The 21,758-nt window shown below is 42.3% G+C and overlaps 1 protein-coding gene across 1 annotated transcript in view; it reads left to right on the top strand.

Moving 5' to 3' along the window:
• Positions 1-15,555: 15,555 nt before the first annotated feature.
• LYST (lysosomal trafficking regulator) overlaps positions 15,556-21,758 on the top strand; it is a 159,838-nt gene continuing 153,635 nt past the window's right edge. Inside the window, exon 1 of the mRNA XM_054975108.1 lies at positions 15,556-15,618. The gene's annotated coding sequence lies outside the window, so the exon portion shown is untranslated. The remainder of the gene's footprint in view (positions 15,619-21,758) is intronic.

Below are 21,758 nucleotides of genomic sequence, written 5' to 3'. Positions count from 1 at the left end.
CTGCCACATCCCTCTTTTGAACTTTTTTTTTTAAAGTTTGCTCAGCTGAGCATATAAAGAACTAACCAGAATCGCCAGAAGAACTGAAGAGGCTGCCTATCTGTCAGCTTTTATGACATCAGCCATGATCTGAGAGAATTGCTGCTGAAAGCTGTCAGCCAAAATAGGCTGGACTGAAGGCAGTTATTAGAAATGTACTGCAAAGCAAAGCTCTCTTGTACAGACACTACATACAGAGGAAAAACGGGATTTTTTTTTTTAAAAAATGGTGGGTGCTTTTCTGCCAGCCTTCCCTCCCTGCCTGCTATTAGCTGAGCTAGTGGAGTGCCCCCAGAATGTTTAAGAACAGGTAGAGGTTAGCCACCAGATGCTGGAAAGTTTCTGCTGTGATTCTGAAGGCAGTGGAAGGTCAGTTTGGCTGAGGAGGAGTAAAAATCTCATACAGAACCTAAGGAAAGAAAGCTTATCAATGGAGAGGCCCAAGAGAATAAGGAATTTGTAGAACCAGGAATGAGACAGGAATAGAAAAGGTTTTATGCTGTAGAGGGTTATACAGCTAAGGGGTAGGAGGCCAAAATAAAAGGCAACGGAAAACCCTTTTGTGGAATCTAAGGACAGAGGAGTTAGTAACAAGCATAGAGAACAGAAGGAAATTAAATTCAACATGTTGATTCAGGTTAATTATTCACTAATATATAACCTACTGTAATATGTTAAAACCTCATTGTTAACATACACCAAAAAACAAGTCTTTATTATTCCTAGCCACTGAATGCATGTCAATTTTTTTAAAAAAATAGTACCACTTTCTGTGATTCTGAGACATGAACCTGACAAATACAGGGAAACTGTTCAAAAGATAAAAAACAGTTTCCAAAATGTCTATGTACTGTCACCATTCACACTTCATACATTGAAAAGCTGTTAAGAGGTCACTCTTGGCTGGCTGCAAAAGTACAGGTGAAATTGTGTGTGAAGTTCCTTTAAAAACGGAAAGCTCAGATGCATACCTATCAAGCATTACACCTGGCCTGCTTTCTGTCATTTGAATAGAACTTGTGCAAAAGAACTGCTCACAGACTCTAGCCCTTTGTACAAATGATGAACATGTTATTTCTAAAATGTATAAACTTCTGTTGAGGTTTGAGACGGAGGAAGAGCAAGTAAAAGAATGTATGATGAAATGGGCAAAAAATTGTGGACATTATATATTAATGGAGCAATGGGAAAATATGTGGACAAGAGGGCTGAAATTTACATTAAGCTCCAGTATTAAAGGAAATTTTTACAAAGTGATGTATCATTGGTATATGACTCCTTAAAAATTGGCTAGAATGTATAAGGGGGTGTCAAATGTATGTTGGAAATGTGCTAAACAAGAAGGGACATTTTTTCATATGTGGTGGACATGTAAGAAAGCAAAGAGTTTTTGGTTGCAGATAAAATCATTGATTCAGAAGATTTTGAAGATGAAACTTCAACTGAAACTAAGGACTTTTCAGTTGGTAATAATGGACAGCCAGTTGGAAAAAAGTTTTAGAACACTGTTTTTATACTTTATTACAGCAGCAAGAGTACTTTATGCACAAAAGTGGAAAACTACAACATTGCCTACAGTGGAGGAATGGTTGACAAAAGTTTTGGAGTTTGCGTTAATGGCAAAACTTACTGCATTAATTAGAGAAAGGACATTAGTTAACTTCTTGACTGAATGGAAACTAATAGACTTTTTGCATGAAATGGGTAAAATTGGAGAAAATTGGAACTCAACTTGTAGTGTAATTTCGGGTTTTTTGGTTTTCTTTTTTCTTTTCCTCTTAATTTTATAGATATATGTATTGTGTGTTATATTTAGAATTGTGTGTTTTTCTTGTTTTCTATGTTTGTTGTTTATTGTGTTGTGGTGTGTAGTTTATAGTTTAAATAAAAATTTTAATACCAAGAACTGCTCACAGACTCTGAAAGCCAGCCAAATCTAATTTCAGATAGTGCGCATTTATATCAAGGCAAGAGGATTAGCATGGTGGTTGGCAATGGAATTTCTAGATTATTGGTTACTGTCACCCCTGAAGTTATACTGTGACCCACTCTTAGTTACCATCTGTTGATAATTTAATGGAAATGGGTTCTCTTTCTGGTTCTCTGTGCAGCTAGCCTGGCTTTGTTCACAAGCACTTCAGGAAAAAAAGAGAAAGGTTTGTGCTTCCAATTTTTGTGCTATAAATTATTCTTGTGGATAACTCAGTAGTTGTTAGAGCTTCCAGTGCAGCATCATTCACAGTATTTTAAAAGTATTTAGAAGCAGCAAGTGTTACTGTTTACAGCTCAAAGGGAAGCATCAATCTGCCCAGACTGTTGGTCCAACAAAAGGTGTAATTTGGAATCTTTGGGATCTAGTCAATTTTTCTTTGAGACCAAAACAGCAACCACACTTATAATTATGAATTTAAATGTAAAACAAACATTTTCAAGATTATGTAGGAGAGATCCAACTTGCTGTATAGATCATGGACAATGCAATCCTGAGACCTGCTGTGCCACTGGCACCTGTGCATCCATGAACCTGCAGTGCCTCTCGTCTGCTCCCTACCAACTTTTGCTGGAGAGCCACGTCAGTGGCTGAGCCTGGCAAGGCGCACACCCCTCTGCTCCCAACAAACCTGCCAGCATCCCTAATGGCTGCACCACCCCCACAACAGGCACACAATTGGCAAGCAAAGACGCAGCCAATGCACAGACCATGATCCCCATTGCCTGTCGACACCTTCATCCCCGTTGCCACAGAGCAGGCATCTGGGAATCATGGAGGCGCCCCGTGGTCATGGAGGCGCATGGGTGGGTGGAATTGCCCAGCCAAGCATCAGATGGGGAGAATGCCCCCCCTCAAAGGTGCAGCCCATGGTGAGGGGGAGGGATGCGGAAACTGCCCCGGTGTAAGGGAGGGACCCACCAGGCGGCCTGACTGGGGCGGCCCCGGAGCCCACTGCATCCACATACCACTGCAGGTTTTGGGAGAGTCTTCAGTATGCTCTGCTGCTTCCAGTCATGATTTGTGGGCCTTCTTTTGAGCTAGATCAAAGGAAAATCTCCTTTGACATGACTAAAAGGAAAAAGTACTGAATAGTTGCAGGTGAAGCATCAGTGTGGAAATCCTTGTGGATTCTTCACCAAGAGTCAGTATGGGGAGGGTGCAGAGATAAGCTCCACACACACACTTGTTTGGCCCTTTAATGGGCTTTTTTGTGCCCATAGCTGAACCACAAGGCAGCCTTGCACTGTGGCCCATCTGGGAAGCATGAAAAGGGGGATGTTGAGGAGACCTGGCACAACTATCATCATGACAATGCGTAAGAGAAGGAGTGTGTGCATTCAGATGGGTGACTTCAACTAAGTATGGGTGACTTCAACTTCCCCGATGTGTGCTGGGAGACAGGCTCAGCAAAGCGTCATGAATCATGCAATTTCCTGACCTGCCTGGCCGATAACTTCCTAGGAAGCTACAAGGGGTTCGGCCATACTAGACTTGATATTAACCAACAGGGAAGAATTAGTAGATGAGATGAAGGTGGTGGGGACCTTAGGGGGAAGTTACCATGTCCTTCTTGAATTCCAGTTGCTGTGGGGAGCCAAGGAAGTTCGTAGCCAGACTCGTAGGTTAGATTTTCGTAGGGCCAACTTCGATGAACTCAGAGGCTTGATGAGAGTCATTCCGTGGGGGAGTGTGCTGGAAGGAAAAGGAGAGAGTGAAGGGTGGGCCATTCTCAAACACGAGCTTTTGCAAGCTCAAGCCTTCACTATCCCAGCAAGACGGAAACATAGTAAGGGCTCCAAGAAACTGATGTGGATGCACAGAGAGCTCCAGAATAAGCTAAGGGAGAAAAAGGAAATGTTCAGGAAATGGCGAGAAGGACACTCTAAAAAGGAGTATATGAGGGTTAGTAGGTACTGCAGATCAGCCATCAGAGAGGCCAAAGCTCAGTACGAGCTGGGTCTGGCCAGGAGGGCTCGCTACAACAAGAAAAACTTCTACAGATATGTGAGAAGCAAATGCAAGGTAAAAGAGGCAATTGGACCACTGTTGGGAGTAGATGGAGAAACTCTGATGCAGGACAGAGAAAAAGCAGACAGGCTTAATGACTTTTTTGCCTCTGTTTTCTCCCTGAAGAACTCAGGCACATCTAGAGATAGTAGAAAATGTGGCAGGACACCTGAGTGGCTAATTGACATTGACAGAGAGGTAGTGGAGAGGCATCTGGCTGCACTGGATGAATACAAATCCCCTGGGCCGGATGGGGTGCACCCAAGAGTGCTGAAAGAACTTTCCAGAGAACTTGCAGAACCCCTGTCCATCATCTTCAAGGCCTCCTGGAGGACTGGGGATGTGCCACAAGATTGGAGAAGAGCAAATGTTATCCCAATCTTTAAGAAAGGGAGGAAGGATGACCCGGGAAACTACAGGCCGGTCAGTCTGACTTCTGTTGCTGGGAAGATATTAGAACAGATTTTAAAGGGATCAATCTGTAAGCATCTGAAGGACCGCTCAGTGATCCGGGGAAGTCAGCATGGTTTTGTTCCTAACAGATCCTGCCAGACCAACCTGGTTTCCTTCTTTGATCGAGTGACCAGCTTACTGGATCGGGGGAACTCTGTTGACGTGATTTATCTGGATTTCAGTAAAGCTTTTGATAAGGTCCCCCATGACATTCTGATGGGCAAACTGGAAGACTGTGGAGTAGACTATAGGACAGTTCGGTGGATAGGGAACTGGTTGGAGGACCGCATTCAAAGAGTGGTGGTCAACGGCGTTTCATCAGATTGGAGGGAGGTGTCCAGTGGGGTGCCGCAGGGCTCGGTTTTGGGCCCGGTACTTTTCAATATTTTTATCAATGATCTGGATGAAGGAGTGGAAGGGCTGCTCATTAAATTTGCTGATGATACCAAATTGGGAAGGGTAGCAAACACCCAAGAAGATAGAATTAAAATTCAACAAGACCTGAATACTCTGGAGAAGTGGGCAGCTGTGAATAGGATGCAATTCAACAAAGGCAAGTGCACAGTATTACATCTGGGCCACAAAAATGAGAAGCACAAATACTGGATGGGGGATACACTTCTGGGCAGTAGTATATGTGAAAGGGATCTTGGGGTAAGAGTGGACTGTAAACTGAATATGAGCAGTCAGTGTGATGCGGTGGCAAAAAAGGCTAATTCAATCCTGGGTTGTATCAAAGGGGCCATAGCATCGAAATCGCAGGAGGTCATAGCCCCTCTCTATACTGCCTTGGTCAGGCCACACCTGGAGTATTGTGTGCAGTTCTGGAGGCCTCACTTCAAAAAGGATGTGGACAAAATCGAGAGGATGCAGAGGAGAGCGATGAGGATGATCAGGGGTCTGGAGACTGAGCCCTACGAGGAAAGGCTGAGGGCCTTGGGAATGTTTAGTTTGGAGAAGAGGAGGTTGAGGGAGGACATGATTGCTCTCTTTAAATATTTGAAAGGCTGTCATTTGGAGGAGGGCAGGGAGCTGTTCCAGTTGGCAGCAGAGGGTAGGACGCGAAGCAATGGGCTAAAACTACATGCACAAAGGTACCGACTGGATATTAGGAAAAACTTTTTCACCGTCAGAGTAGTTCAAAAGTGGAATCAGCTGCCTAGGGAGGTGGTGAGCTCCCCCTCACTGGCAGTTTTCAAGATGAGGCTGGATGAATACTTGTCAGAGATGCTTTAGGCTGATCCTGCACTGGGCAGGGGGTTGGACTAGATGGTCTGTATGGCCCCTTTCAACTCTATGATTCTATGATTCTATGGTGTTCAGGAATCCTGGGCTGCCACTCAGCTGGGGTGTCTTGCAGGAGATTATTGTATCAGGGGCAGGGGGAGGTACAGTGGTGGTCAGATAGGTGACCTATGAAAGTGGTTGCTGTTGGTCTTCTTGGCATTGAAAGGAGACATGGGTGTGGAGACAATGGTGCAAGGCCCAGATGGCCAGAGGGAATGGAGTACACGCACTCTCTCTAATTTTAAAGTAATACAGAAGATTAGATATCAGGGTGAAGGTTTCTAACACAGCCTTTTCTCTGACAAGCTAGTTTTCTGTCGATAATATTGTTTTCATGCATGCAGTTCCACCACTTGCAATCAGAAGTGCAACAGTCCAGGAGCAGTTTTCCATATGATCAGTTGTTTGTCAAGAATGGGGCAATCATTCTGTATCTGGGAGGGAAAAATTGATATGAATTGCCACTTCAAGAGGCCAAGTCAAATTAATTTAAATGCTATCTTTTTCACTATAGTGGGATTTTTATACACTCAATATGGCAAAAAAATTGCATAACATGAATAATTTTAATATGAGGTAGATTGAAATACTGGCTCATTCATTAGGTAAGTATCACATGTAAAATGGCCAGTGTGCACAATCAGCCCACATTTCTGCTGGAATTTGACAGGCCTACAGAATCCCTGTGGAAATTGCCCCCTAAAATTAGAGGGCAAAGATTATTTGATGGAATTTAAAGGGCTGGTTACAATCCTTAGGCCCTTCCCTTGGTTTCTTGTATGACTCAGTACAATCTCCCTAGTTATCTGCATTGTCTAATTTAGCTGGTTGCACAATAGATAAGGAGAATTTGGCTTTTTTATTTTCTCTCTTCATCACTATCTTAGATCAGCAGTGTTAACACTGCGTTGCCCACATGAAACTGAAAGGTAGAGAAATGCTACTGACAAAGACCTATGATCTGAGTTGCATGAAAAAAAATAAAGACTGATGCAGCAATGCTAAATGGACAGTATCAATTATTAACAATTCAATTTAAAACTCCTGCGAAAGGAATACTGTATGGTCCTGTGATTGCCAGCCTCCCTATTCTCCCTGTCCCTGCTTACCTGGTTGGTGGCGGGGGGAGGGGGGAGAGTGTTGGGAGGCTGCCTGGAGCAAATGCCATGTACGCACTCCAGGTCATTTCTGCTGTTTTCATTTCCGATTTGAAATGGAAGGGATGGGGCTCAGAGGGACCAAATCGGCCCAAATTATAGCAATTATATTTTGGGTCAATTTGGCCCCACTTAGCTCCCATTACTTCCATTTTAAACCAGAAGTGATGTCAGAGAGAGAGAGAGAGAGAGAGAGAGAGAGAGAAATGAGGAAAGGTGCCCAGCCAGCACCCAGTAATTATAGATTATGCATGGTTTTCAGACTTTTAATCATGCTAAACTGGATATCCTTATTATGCAGAAGTACTTTTTCTAACAAAGCCTATCACCATGTATCAAAAACTGTCAGGTGTAAAGTAGCCTGTGTTGATACCTTAGGGTTGATAACTTAGGGTTTTCAAACTTCTTCCGAAGTTGGGAACATTTAACCCAGACATGCTTAGCACTGGAAAAGATCTGATATAATCAAATGCAGTCCTAACAGTTTCTTTTTTGGAGCTTAGCTGAAACTGCTTAGTCATTGATGCCTGCATTTCCAGAGCAGACATTTGTGTAAAAGGCAGGCAGGGGGCTACTCCTCCTAAAAAAGCAAACAAGATTGCTTATCATGGCAATGATGCACAGTCACAGATTATTTAAAGATTAGTACACTTGCTGAGTCATATAAGATAGGCCAGGTAAATGGTCTGCTTTTGCATAGGAGGAAAATGTACGTTCTTCAGAAAGAACACAAGATTAAGCTAAAAATAACAGCAGGAATGACTAGGATGATTCAGTTATATTAAGCAAATGATATATAAAATTAGATAAAGTAAACTTCCACACATTTACATGTAATGGTTGTGGTTGTACTTGTTTTGTATAATTCCATTCAATTGTGCTCCCAGGGGGAAGGGGAGGCAGGAGGCAAAGGAGAATAAAAGGCAACAAGCACACAGTATTGGAGTAAAACACTGCCAGAACTTTACTGAATGCAGCCATTGGAACATTGGCACAGCACACGATATGGATCCATGCACTGGCAACTCATCTGTCACCCAATCGCACATCTCCCAGGTCACCTGCTGGAAGACAACAGGATGGCAGGAATAGGGACTCACATGGGTACAGACGGTTCCAGGGCTCTGTGGCAGGCCCCAGTGATACAGAGGCCAAGAAGACCAGAGGGAAGACTTTGGCCCCCAGAGCCTACTGGGGTACCCATGATTGGGTGCCCTGGCTGAAGCCGTGGGGACCTATCTAAAAGGCTGCAGCATGCCACTGTGGTGGCAGAAGGTGTCGATGGAGGAATCTACCACCCAGAGGATGGGTGAAGAAAGGGGTGTTCCACCCCTCATGTCCTGCTTTGGCCATGCAGCACAAATCAGCCCCCCAGAGATGTGGGAGTAATGGTTAGAGTGTTGAACTAGTACCTAGGAGACCTAGGTATGATTCTCCACTCTGCTATGGAAGCTTGTTGTGTGACCTTGGGACAGACACAGACCCTCACCCTAACCTACCTCACAGGATTGTTATGAGGATATAATGGAGGAGAAAATAATTATTTAATTTGGTTTGAGACCCCACTGGGGGGAAAGGCATGGTATTAATGTAGTTAAGAATTAATGAGGTTAGTTTTTTTTTTAATTTCACTTCATTTATAGCCTCTTGTTGAGGCTCACATCATTTATAGCCTCTTGTTAAGGCTTAGGGCAGATTACAAAATAGGGGGGGGGGGGAACAATTTGACCAGACAGCATAAAATATCCAATAAACAATGTAGTAGGACTAAGATTACAGAACTGGAATCAATGCAGATAAACAATCAAAAAAAGAGAAAAACCTGTCAGAGGCTTGACATACATAATGCTTGAGTACAGTGGGAAATGGGTAGCTGGAGATTGTGGTTTAATCCATATTGGTACTTCTCATGACTCTATGTACAGAGAGATTTGATGTTTTACAAACTGAGCACCCATGATGTTTCTGAAATCAAATTAATTTGTATGTTAAACCATACTTTACTTGCTATTCTGGCTTTTCTGCTTTCTACCAAGCTTCTTTCACATGATCTGTAACTACTTAAGCCTAGTCTCTCTCTCACTCTCTCTTTAAAAATTATGGCAGTTTAATTTAAAAATTAATAAAAATTTTTTTTAAACCTGACCAATACATGGATGCAAATATTCAGTTCAGATCAAAACTTACTTAACCACAATGCAAGTCACAAATGTTTCTGACAGTCTCTGTATATGCATGTCTGTATGTATATAGACAGTTGTTTATATATAATAATAATATTTATAAACTAATACAGCATATATACTATTTTGAATGTTGCAGCGTAATATTAAAACACTTTATGTAAAAATCGTATGTTGTTACATTGCCCTGAGCCTGTCTGACGGGGAGGGCAGTCTAGAAGTCTAATAAAATAAATAAATAAATACATTTAAAATAGTTATTTTAAAGATTTTTTTGTGACAATACTTATCAAATGTCTTTGGTAGCTGTGTAAACATACAGCCTGATACTGTGCATGCTTACTCAGAAGTAATCCTCACTGCATTCAAATGTGCTTTCATCTGTGTTTGTGTGCATGTGTGTTTACGACTGCAGCCCTAGACTCCAACTAAAATGTCCATACTTATTACTCAACTATTTAGATAGGATTTCTTGCAGGCTAGGTCTATTTAAGGCTGTTAAGAAATTGACATCCTGGTTACTGAGTTTATCTGAACAGAACTTTAATCCCGCTATACTAATTACAAGATCACAAAATGATGCTCATGCACTCAGAGGTTTGTTAACTTATCTGTAGGGATTCTGTATGTAGCAATTCTGTCTGCTATCCACTTCTGATGGAAGCAATACTCTTATAGATGAACATGGGACCAGTTTGCTACATTTGTCCTTCATAACACCATCTTTATCAGTTGAAAGAGCACTTTGTCTAAATTCTGAGTGAAGTAACTCACATAGTTCTGCACATGATGAAGAATGAATGAAGAAGTGTACAGCTGTTACTCTTTACACGGTTACATTGAATTTTAAGGCAACAAGTGACAGGTTTGTGTTATCTTACCTACAGAAATTTTACAGGTATTTCACAAGCATTCTGTTTGGGATACATTTTGTGACCTGTAGCTTTTATCATTGATATTATTTTCCCTCCTCTTACTGGATATATTTAGTTAACAGGCAGATTGTCAAAATGCAAATAGTGAGATATGTAAAATTTGTGGAAGGCAAAAACCAAAATATAAATAACGCAACAAACAAAGCAACAACTAAGCTGCTTTATTTATTATTGTTTCAAGGTAGCAGTGACGCTGATGTCTCAACCATTTAACTATTGCACAGATTTATTTATTTACTTATTATACTCTGCCTTTTTCACCAAGACTCAACATAATATAAGTTAATACAATCAATAGCTGGGATATATTAATATGACATATTAAATATGTACAAAGAACATCACTTTTTAACACCCCCCCCCCCCCAGATTATGAACTAGAGCTAGTTCTGGGGTGGAGGGGGTTAAGATACCTGTTTTGAATCCATTTTGTCCAGGAGAAAAGTAGGTTATTAATACTGTTAAATTAGATAAATATATGTACATGCTAAGCATGTGCTGCTATTAACAGATAGTCAATGAGAGGGGCAAGGCAAAGACCTTTATTCTCATATTTCCAAAGTATATACCATGTCCAAGTCTGTCTTGAGTGACCACAGTTCTGCACAAAGCACCCCTCCCTTCTGGGAACAAGTTTTATTGTTTAGGCTACAAGGATCAAACTTCTGAGAAATTAACAAGAGTAAGTGGTTAAGGAAACAGTTTTAAATTTGCGATTGTTCTTTATCCAGATTACTTATATATTTCAGTTACCAAAATGAGTTTTAATTCAAGCATGCTGATCTAAGTGGGTTGTATCATGTCTTTTTCTAATGTTGTACCACTAAACATCTTGCTACATTTGCTTTTTTGATTCTTTTCTCTCTGTAGTTCTTTATCTAATTCAGGGAGCAACCTTAAAGCTAGACTGTGAATTTCTTAGGATGGCAATTAAGCCTTATATTGATGTAGCTTTGACATTAGAATTGTTCTGCTAGTGCTCTAATGTTAAACTATCATTCACTAATGTACTGTTTTTAACATAGATGTATAGGAATACTGATTGTTGGTACAATAACTGAGTTCCTTTGTATAAAAAAGAAGTTAGATTACTTCCAAGTTATCTGATTTTAAACAGCATTTCAGAGTGTGAAATTAGAAGACCAGGAAAAGTTGGATCCAGTTTGTGGATGATGAAATTATTCAATACAGGTCACAACCAGCCCACTCCCCTTACCAAGATGATACATTCACCAATAAGATTAGAATTCTTATGACCCACTCCAATGACAATTGCTAGCATTGTCACAATGTGGCAAAAATCACAAATAAATTGGGCTGAGTTATACTAAATCTTCAACCTTTCCAGACTCAGGACCCACTGTGCAAGCATGTGACAGGAGAAAGGAAAGCCAGAATTATGTCCTCATTGGTGTCAAGGGCATGGGCAGCAGAACAACAGAGCCAGAGACAGGAAATATAAGGCAAGTAGTAGATGTACCCTAATGAGGTGAGAAGCCAAAGATCAAAGCCATGGATAAATGCAGAAGTCCGTGCTGCACGACCTCATTGCATTGTCTCACTGCTTCTCTCAGAATATGTGTAGTCTAGGCAGAAGGCATGTGACAGCTGCACACACTAGCCATAAGTGTTTCCAAAAGATACTTAAAAAGATGGCTCGAGGGTTCCAACCCACAGGTTGAGGACTATTGTATTGAACAATACACTAGCTAGGTAACAATAAAGAAGGAAACTTGCAATGGAAATGCCCTTCCCCAAAGCAAGTGTAACACCAATTCTTTGTGCTACCACTTACCATGTAAATCTTGGCTATCAAATTTCCTGGACCCCGCTGGTGTCCAGTAACTGTGTGTTCATTTTCGTTCTTCTGTGCAGTTCCACATGATATTGTGCATGTGCAGGTTTGCCAATCAATAGATTTTGTAACTTAAAATTCCTCTAGGTGGCACCTGCTCCTTCCCAGACTCCAGGCATGACATGTTTCCCACTGACCCTCATTTCATCTTTTGCTGCCGGTCAGAGAGGTTCTTCAAGGTATCTTTCTATCAGATTCTTTCTTCACCTGGAAGAACAAGAAGATACAGTCAGAATGGCTGAAAAGGCATTATTTAACAGTTGCACTCAGTGCAATATGAAAATGACCAAAATAGACGGACACTCTCTTTGCCCAGTCTGTTTGGGAGAGGGGCATAATGTTAGCTCGTTCCAACACTGCCAGAGCGTTATCTCTAAACCCAGAACCAAAAGAGCCACCAGGCTCAAGGCTACTTTATGGGAATGGGCATTGTCAGCTGTGACTAGTCCCTCTGCTAAATCATCTAAGTCCTCTGCCATTGCAGACCTCACTGACTGACTGGATCTGACACCATCAGCCATTGTGCTGTCTGAGGCATTAAGCCCCTCGGATCCAACTGTATTATCTTTGATCTGAAGACATCACTTGATTTTAAGTGCGCCAAACCTATTATAATAACCAGTGTAAAGAAATAGAAGAGAACAACACAAAAGGAAGAACAAGATCCCACAAGATCTGGGAAATCAAAGGGAAATTCAAACCACGGCTTGGGATGCTGAAAGATCAACATGGAAATACAGTATTTGATCAGGACAAAATAAAGGAAAGATGGAAAAAATACACTGAAGAACTATACAGAAGAGATGGAAGGATGACAGATATTTTTTGAAGAACAGTTCTTTGATGAAGAACTAGAAATCTTAGAAAGTGAGGTAAAAGCTGCACTCAAAGAAATTGGGAGAAACAAAGCACCTGGAGTAGATGGAATACAAATAAAGCTATTTCAATCTACAGAAATGGAGTCCATCAAAATCTTAACAAGAATCTGTCAAAAAATATGGAAAACAAAACAATGGCCCCCAGCCTGGAAACGCTGAGTTTACATTCTAATTCCAAAAAAAAGAAGATACCAAAGAGTGCAGCAACTGTCGGATTATCGTGTTAATTTCTCATGCAAGCAAAATAATGTTCAAAATTCTACAGTAAAGACTCTTACCATATATGGAACAAGAAATGCCAGATGTTCAAGCTGAATTCAGGAAGAGGCACTAGAGATCACATTGCAAATTTACGATGGCTAACGGAACGCACCAGGGAATTTCAGAAGAAAATCAGCTTGTGTTTTATATATTACAGCAAAGCTTTTGACTGTGTGGATCATGAAAAGCTATGGATAGTGTTAAAATAAATGGGGGTGCCACAACAACTGGTTGTTTTGATGCGCAACCTGTACTCTGGACAAGAGACTACAGTTAGGACAGAATATGGGGAAACACAATAGGTTTTTTACATTATACATCTAAAGTATTTCTGAAGGGTCTTTAGAACATGTTCCCTCCAACGGCTCAAATTGTACCTCAATGGTCATTGCAGATGGTTCTGGCTAGACTGATGGCTAGACCATCTGAGCCTCTAGCCATTTGTCCCTTAAGGATCCTTTTGATTAAAGTGGCATCCTTGGTAGCTATTACTTCCACCAGGAGAGTAAGTGAACTAGCAGCAGTGTGAATGGTGAACTAGCAACATCTTTCCTTAAGATTCATGCGGAAAAAGTGTTGCTGAGACCTAGTTTGGAATTTCTACCAAAGATAGTTTCCAAATTCCATACCTCACAGGAGTTAAATGTTGCTTGTATTCTTCCCTTCTCTGGAGTCCAAGGTGGAGAGAATGCTCCATACCTTGGATGTAAAGAGGGTCATACTTTTTCGCCTGAACCGTACAGCACCATTCAGGTCAAAGGTCAAACTTTTTGTTATGCAGATCCAAATAAAGGGGGGAAAGCTACTTATCAGGCCATTGCCAGATGGGTGGTTCAGGCTATCAAGATGTGCTATAAGCCAACTGACTTACCTTGTCCACTGGAAGTCCACCAGGTCACGGGTGTCTTAGGCAGCCCTATTGAAAGGTGTTCCTCTACAAGACATCTTAGAGCCACGCCATGGACATCAGCTAATACCTTCATTGTTACACTCTGGACGTGTATAATACGAGGGAAGCAGTCATGGGTCAAGCAGTCCTACAAATGCTGTTCTCATAAAGAGTGCATTCCTTCTCCATGGGTAAATTGGCTTGCTAATCTCCCATGTTGGACTGCACAGAAGACTGAAAATGAAAACAGGGTTGCACTTACCTGTTAACTGCTGTTCATGGAGGTCTTCTGTGCAGGCACACATACCATCCTTCCTACCTTGCTGTGTGCTCTTCACTACTTACCTGGAAGCCCAGCAGCTAAGGAGAAATTGAGGTTCAATGGAGTCGCTTCTCCCAGAGATTGGGCTGTTTCGGTGGGAAACAAGCTGCACTTACAATCTGTGAGGGGACAGATGACCCCTAGAGGAATTTTAAGCTACAAAATCTACCAGTTGACAGGCCTGCACATGTGCAGTCCCACATGTGCCTGCAACGAAGGCCTCAATGAACAAGAGTTACAGGTAAGGGCAACCCTGTTTTATGAAATGGCTTAACTGGAGAGAGAGAGCGTGCTGCTAATTTATGGCTCTTGGTATTTCAGTTCTACTGAAGATAGACCCTGCCAACAGCTGTGTCTAGCAATATCCCCAAGTTCTTCTTGACTGGCTTTCACTTTTCACACAGAAGTAATTTCTGTATCTGAATATCCCAAACACACTCTCCACATCAGGAAACGAGCCAGATAAAACTGATTTATAAAAATGGACAGAATATCTAGGATACGCTAGTTTGGAACTGTGCATTGCCTGCAATGATAAAGAGACTTTATAACTTTAAGCAGAGACTTTGTAACTATGTTAGGTTGGTTTCCAAGGGAGGAAATGCACCTTTGATGAGACATAAAATGAAAATGAAAGGAGCAGAAGTAGCAGAAAGTATGAATGTGTTTGATGTATGGCTACTACCTTGTTTTGCCAAACTAAATCATTCATTAATGAAGTATTTACAAATTGTATCTAATTTACAACTTACTCCATTTTTTTCCAAACCTAGGAGAGAGAAAAGGCAAACCCCCCCCCCTGTCTTTCTCAAGGAAATCCATTTGCTATTATGAAGAAACTGCTCAAAAGGAAGAATTATTAGCAGAAAAGGGGGACAGCAGGCTTGGCACTTTGGAAGGAAGGGTGCCGATATGGAATACAGCTGACTCGGTACAACCAGGGTGGGGTGCCCTAGTGAGAGAGGAAAAGAAACTGGGAGTGCAGAACTCAGCAGTACACAAGATGATAAATAACTCTGGGAACCGCAGACGAAACGCCAGCCTCCATCAGGAGAGGGTTCCCTTGACTCGGGTCAAGGTTCGCAGCCGCCGCTCCTATTGGTCCCCGAGGCTCATGTGGGGAGGGGAGAGGGAGGGAGAGGGCGCAGTCTGGTTGGCGGCTCAGCTTAGCGTCGCTGGTGCTGCATTTGCTGGAGGGGGCGGGCCGTGGGGGGTTTCCTTGGCGACTGGACGTGGAGGAGGGAGGGCTGAGGCGGCAGGGTCCCCGCCTGCGCCTGGAAGCGGCCGTCGCTGTCAAAGGGATAAGAGCGGCGCTGGCGGAGGCCGGGCTGGGCAGCCTGGTGCGAGAGGCAGGAGCAGGTAAAGCACGGGCAGGAAGCAGCGGTGCTGGAGCAGCCGTGGCCCTGCGAGGCCTAAGAGATGGGAAGGGCGGTGGGTGCAGGCAGAGCGGCTTCCCTGTCATGCTCACTCTCGTTTCTCAACTCTCCCCCCCCGCCCCCATTTAGTGCGGCTTGCCTTTGGAAAGGGCAGGGGCAGTCTACCCCCCCCCCGTCCTGTCCAGCCTTATGGGAGCAAGCGGAGCCCTTGCCTTGGCGGCGGGGCGCCACTTGCCCCTCGCTCCTTCCTCCATTATTGTAGTGATGTGCTGGAGTAGTTTGCCCTCTTTTGCTCATTCTTGCCTCCTCTGTATGACTGCTGCGAGGAAGGCAGCAGGGGTTGCCAGGTGCTGCTTTTCTTACCGAGGTTTTTCCTCTTAAAAGCCACTTCTGTCTTAGGGTCATGGTTTTTTGTTTTTTTTCCAAAAAGTGGCAGCTTTAGACCACGGCACTTATTACTCTGCAGTATTCTCAGAAGTGGGAGTATGCTCTCATTAGATAATCTTAGGGAACAGGTAGCAACTTCTTCCTTCAGTGGGAGAGAGTGAAGAGTCATATGGTTTGCCTATGTTATGGGGGTCCTCTTTTCTCCTCCCACCGAACCTGTGCTCATTGCTGGCTCTGCGTTACAGTTCTTGCTGCATTTTTGCTCTAGGAATACAGTACTTGCCAGGAGGTTGATACGCTAGCCTGGAATCCACTCCCCCGTGTCTGTCTTCAAGCACCAAGCGGGCTGCAGGAGGGTGGAAGGAAAGGCAGTGATAGTAATTAGTCATAGTAGCACCCAAGTTGTACGCAGAGGGGAAACGATGCATTATAACATTGGGCATGGTTCTTGTTAATGCAGCTGCCAAGTGCAGGAGAGGGCTTGCCTTAGAAGCCAAACAAGCTTTGCTGAAAGCTTTACATCTGAAGTAGATCTCTTCCCCCCTCCCCTTCTTTTACTGAGCCTTCTTGGGCAGCCTTCTCATACTGTTATTGGTTGCAGTGGTTGTGTCTGTTCTGTTCTTCTCTATGTCACTTTTGCACCACTGCAAGGCTTTTAAAAAAATCTCTAAGTCAAAAAACATATTCAGAGAAGCACAAATATGGTTGAATGGGAAAGTATTACTCTGGCTGTCAGGGACAGGCAAGCCAACAGTAATGGGATGGATTATGATCCCTTCCTTGGGGTCTTGGAAAGAAGGACATAATCTTCAGTAGTATAGGTGTGCCCTATTATGCATTAACACTGTTGGGCTAGTGTGAGAAGAATCCAGCCTTTTGTAATATTGTTATTTCTCTGGAGTAACCAAGCTGAGATAGGGCAAGGAGGAGCTAAGAGTTTTGTGCACCCCTTTAGAGGAAGTCAGGCTTTGAGAAACACTGCCTGAGTGATTCATGGTTATGATAGTTTATATGCTGTTTAATACGTCAGTCTTAGAATTGCTTATGCTCTGTTTAGTGTTTCTTCAACTCTGTGTTACACTGTGTAATCCGCTTTGAGTCTCAGTGAGAAAGATGGACTATAAATAACATAAATAAATAAAAATCTTCCATGGCACACTTTTAGTTTCTTGTGTAACCTTATAATGCAGATGAGTAGACTTCTAAAAAGTGAGTTATTCAATGATACCTGTGGCATTTTAATCTTGCAAAAGTTGTAGCAATTGATTATGCAAGATTTGGGTCCAATAGCACCTTAAAGGCCCTGACCTGGACAGCCCAGGTGAACTTTATCTCTTCAGAAGTTAAGCAGGGTCGGCCTTGGTTAGTAATTGGATGGGAGACCTCCAGTGAAGACCAGGGTTGCAGAGGCAGGCAATGGCAAACCACCTCTGTTAGTCTCTTGCAATGAGAACCCTGCCAGCAGTCGCTATGACTTGAGGGTACTCTCCACCACCACCACCACCACCTTAAAGATTAAGTAGCTTTCCAAGGTATGAGTTTTTGAGAGTCAAAGCTCCCTCTCAAAAGCCCATACCCTGGAAATGTAGTTGGTCTTTAAGGTGCTACTGGACCCAAACCTTGCTTTTCTACTGCAGACCAACATGGCTACTCTCCTGTAATGAAATTGATTATGTAGTATATTATATATTTTGGAGGTCAGATTTTGCACATTTGTGCGCCCAAGATTCATTTTATTGACACCATAATTCTATGAGGTAGGCTAGTCTGACAGAGAGAATTTGTTCAAGGCTACCCAACTGTGCTGAACCTGGTCTTGCACTTCTAAACCCAGGATTATAAACCATGAATGTGTGTATAAAAGGAGGAATATTGTCATCTTGAAAATATCTGCTGTTGTATGAAAAGCATATCTAATAACCTGCTTAATTTTTGAACTGATAATGTGTCTGGTGTTAAATTTTCCCTCATATAATGTATCACTTGAACAACCATATTGAATTACTATCTCTTCTATCCTATGAACATGGTTGATAAGAAAAAGTGTTTGTGAAAACACCTTACTAAGTGCTCTATATAATATAAACCTGCCTGCAGGCTTGCAAGCTAAATAGTTGTTCACATTGCAGCAGCACTCTTAACAGTGCAATTTTTCTTTGGTCCCTTTAAATTGATTTGTTTCCTTTAAGATGAGCTGAGTTGTTTAAATATGATAGTCCTGTAGCACTTCTGTCCATCTTTACTTTTATAAGTGCTGATATATGCACGCAGTCTTCCAGGTACATTGGGAAATGGAAGAGAGGATTCTGCATCATTGCAGAAGTGTAAAAGTACTATAGACAACTAAAGCTGAAAAAGGGAAATATTCCAACATTAGTCTTTAAGATGTTACAAGGCTGCTTATTATCTTTGGGTTTCCCATGACTTGTGAGTATATATCTTAAATATCTTTAATTATTTATGCAAAAGAAGTAAAATTGAAGTAGTGTCAATATTCTGCTAGAGTATTAATGCTAGAGATAAGATATTTAAGTACAATTTTGTGAATGCTGTTTAAGTCCAAGGTTTTTTTTTGCTATTGATAATGAAACATCAAATGTAAAATGTTAGTTTTGGTTAAAGAGAGAAACTAGTTTTTTTATTTATTTATGTCACGTATAACCTGAATTTCTTGCTGAGATTTAAGGTGGATTACAAAATATATAAAACATTTCAGTCAAATAGCATAAGACATCTAACGCTCAATGCTATAGAACTAGGATTACAGAATGCAAATAAAACACGTCTAAGGCTAACATACCATAATGCAGAGAGTTACAAAGGTAGAGGACAGTGCAATAAAAGCAATGCGATACATATAATAAACATTTCAGCAGACTACAATCTTGTTCTCTTGTAGAAGTGGCCTGTGGAGCTGTTCCATTATGCTATGGTTCTGATCTCTTTATTTATGTCATTTATGCCCTCCTGAATATAGATATATCCTGCTTTTTAGTCAAATTAGATCCCAAAGCAAAGTACAATGAAACTGTTACAATATATAATACACATACGTGGGTGTAAACGTGGCTGGGAGGGAAGAAGACCAGGACATTTATTGCTTGCTATTAGGTAAAGGTAAAGTTAGTCCCCTGTGCAAGCACCAAGCCATTAGTGACCCATGGGGGGACGTCGCATCGTGACGTTTTCTTGGCAGACTTATTACGGGGTGGTTTGCTATTGCCTTCTCCAGTCATCTACACTTTACCCCCAGGAAACTGGATACTCATTTTACCGACCTCGGAAGGATGGAAGGCTGAGTCAATCTTGAGCTGGCTACCTGAACCCGGCTTCTGCCAGGGTTGAACTAGGGTCATGAGCAGAACTTGAGCTGCAGGTATTAAGTAGTTCACCTGGACAGCTTACTCCATCTCGGTAGTCTTAATTAAAGCCTGGCATGCAAAGTTCAGATTTTCTACACAATGGAAGCAGCTACACTACATTCTACAGTATCTGTTGGAGCCTGGCAGAATGTTGAGAAAGTGGGATTGTCAGTCTCTTGAGATGCTAGTCCTCTGCTTTCACTCCTCATCTTCTGCCTGTTGGTGGCTTCTAATTGCTAAGCTGTGGGATATCTTCTGCTTCACTTCTGGAAATATGTCCCCATGAAAAGGAGCTGGTTAAAACAAATGACCTTTGTTTCTCACGAGAGGTCCACTTGCTCTTAAAGCCTGATGGAAGGTTGACATTAATATATTGTCGAAGACTTTCACAGCCGGAGAACGTTAGTTGTAGATTTTCCGAGCTGTATGGCCATGGTCTTGGCATTGTTGTTCCTGACATTGCTGCTGGCGAAACGTTAGGAACTACAATGCCAAAACCATGGCCATACAGCCTGGAAAATCTACAACAACTTGACATTAATACTTAAAAGGATTTGAAAGGACTTATCTGATCACTTCTGGCAAGTTGGAAACATCTGCAAGTGACCAGCACAGGAAGATCTTGTAAATTGTAAGAAAATTGGCTCTTTCCGTTAACATATTGGCTTGCCAGCCTTTTGTGGCAATGTGTCACAGGCTAGCAAAATTATGAATGGGCTTGCATGGACTTATTTCCCATACTGTCTTACAATCCTGCTTATTTGTTACAGTAGTGGAATAATGAAAAAGAGTGTTCTTACATCAACAAACCAAGTTAAAGGATGCAGTTATTTGCCCTTCCTTCAACACTTTTCTGCATACTCTGAAATACCATTGCTGAAGGCTGTGGGGAGGGAACCCCTCCAGAATAGGATGCCATACAGCAGTGCGGAGGAGGACTTGGTAAGAATCACCCTCTTGTATGAATTAAACAGGCTGTAGGTATGTTAGCATAAGAAGGGTGACTCCTGCTGAGTCCTCCTCCTTGTTGCAGCTCCCTCCCCAACACCTGTGTTACATGGCATTCTGTTATGGAGGGTTCCAAGACTGCCAGTAACAGCATTTGTGGGGGGGGGGGACACAGTAAGCTGTTGGGGGAAGGGAAGGCAGATGAAAATTCCTTCCATAAATGCATTCTGTTAGTGCAAGTAGAGGATCAAAGCTTTTATTTCCAAACTTTGAAAACAGATGTGTCCTTAGTTTGTGGGTATCTTTGAAAACAGATGTGTCCTTAGTTTTGTCTTTGCTGCCCTATTCTGCACTGTTTATTCTCTGAGATTATTATAACAATGTGAGGGACCCTCAAGGCCTTGTTTCATGTTCCCCTCCCACACCATGTCCTCTTTCCCTTTCCTGCCTCCCATGACCTCTCCCTGTTTCCTTTTCCTCACTTTCCTTTGCCTGTCCTCCTGTTTCCACTTTTCCCCTCTCTACCCCAGGCAACCTCTCCCCTATGGGCCAATTGCATGCTGCTGGCTCAGGCAGGCACAGTTGTGTGGTGGGGAAACTGCAAGAACTTGTATGAGGTACGTCTCTTTTCCCTGTATCCCTTTCCCACACATTATTTCCTCTTTCCCTCCCCCTGGCAGCCTCCATATGCTCATCTTTTTCTATATTCTTCTCTCCTTCAAACCCATTAAACAACTTGCCTTTTATCTGCTCTCCATCTTCATATATATATATTTACTAATTTTCTTTATTTATCTACTGCCTTTTTCCACTATGGAGACCCAAAGCAGCTTACATCATGCTTTTTGCCTCCATACTATCATTAGAACAATCCTGAGAGGTAGGTTAGATGATCAAAGGTAGGTAAGTCTTACCAACAATCCTGAGAGGTAGGTCTATGATGATCAAAGTCACCCAGCGAGCTTCCGCAGCAGAGTGGTGGTTTGAACCTGGGTGTTGTGCATCCTACTCTGAAACGCTAACCACTATGCTACACTGGCTTGGGAGGGGACTGCTGTTGAACAGTAGCAAGCAACCAGGCCTAAGTGAGCCATGCAAGTCGTGATATCAATGTGGTGGTTGTTTCTGGTCCTGATCCCAATGGCCAAAACAGCCCTGGAAAGGGCCCTGTTGCCTCCTCTTATGTTTCCTGACACAAAACAAGCCTGGAATATGATCTAACTGTTGCTTAATTGCCAGGCAACACCTACTAAGAGCATCCAGTTAAAGCTACAGGAGCTCCTTTAATCATTTTGGGTTTTTTTAAACCCCTCCCAATGTATTTTTTTAGATTTCAGATTTTTCTGCAAACCTGGGGCCTTTTTCAGATGTGTGGGAAGATTTGTCTGTTCATGGCTCCACTCTCCCAATTTAAGTATCCACAGAT

Source organism: Eublepharis macularius, chromosome 1, assembly GCF_028583425.1.
Source record: "Eublepharis macularius isolate TG4126 chromosome 1, MPM_Emac_v1.0, whole genome shotgun sequence".
NCBI classification, from domain to species: domain Eukaryota; kingdom Metazoa; phylum Chordata; class Lepidosauria; order Squamata; family Eublepharidae; genus Eublepharis; species Eublepharis macularius.
This window is presented reverse-complemented; position numbering and strand designations above follow the sequence as displayed.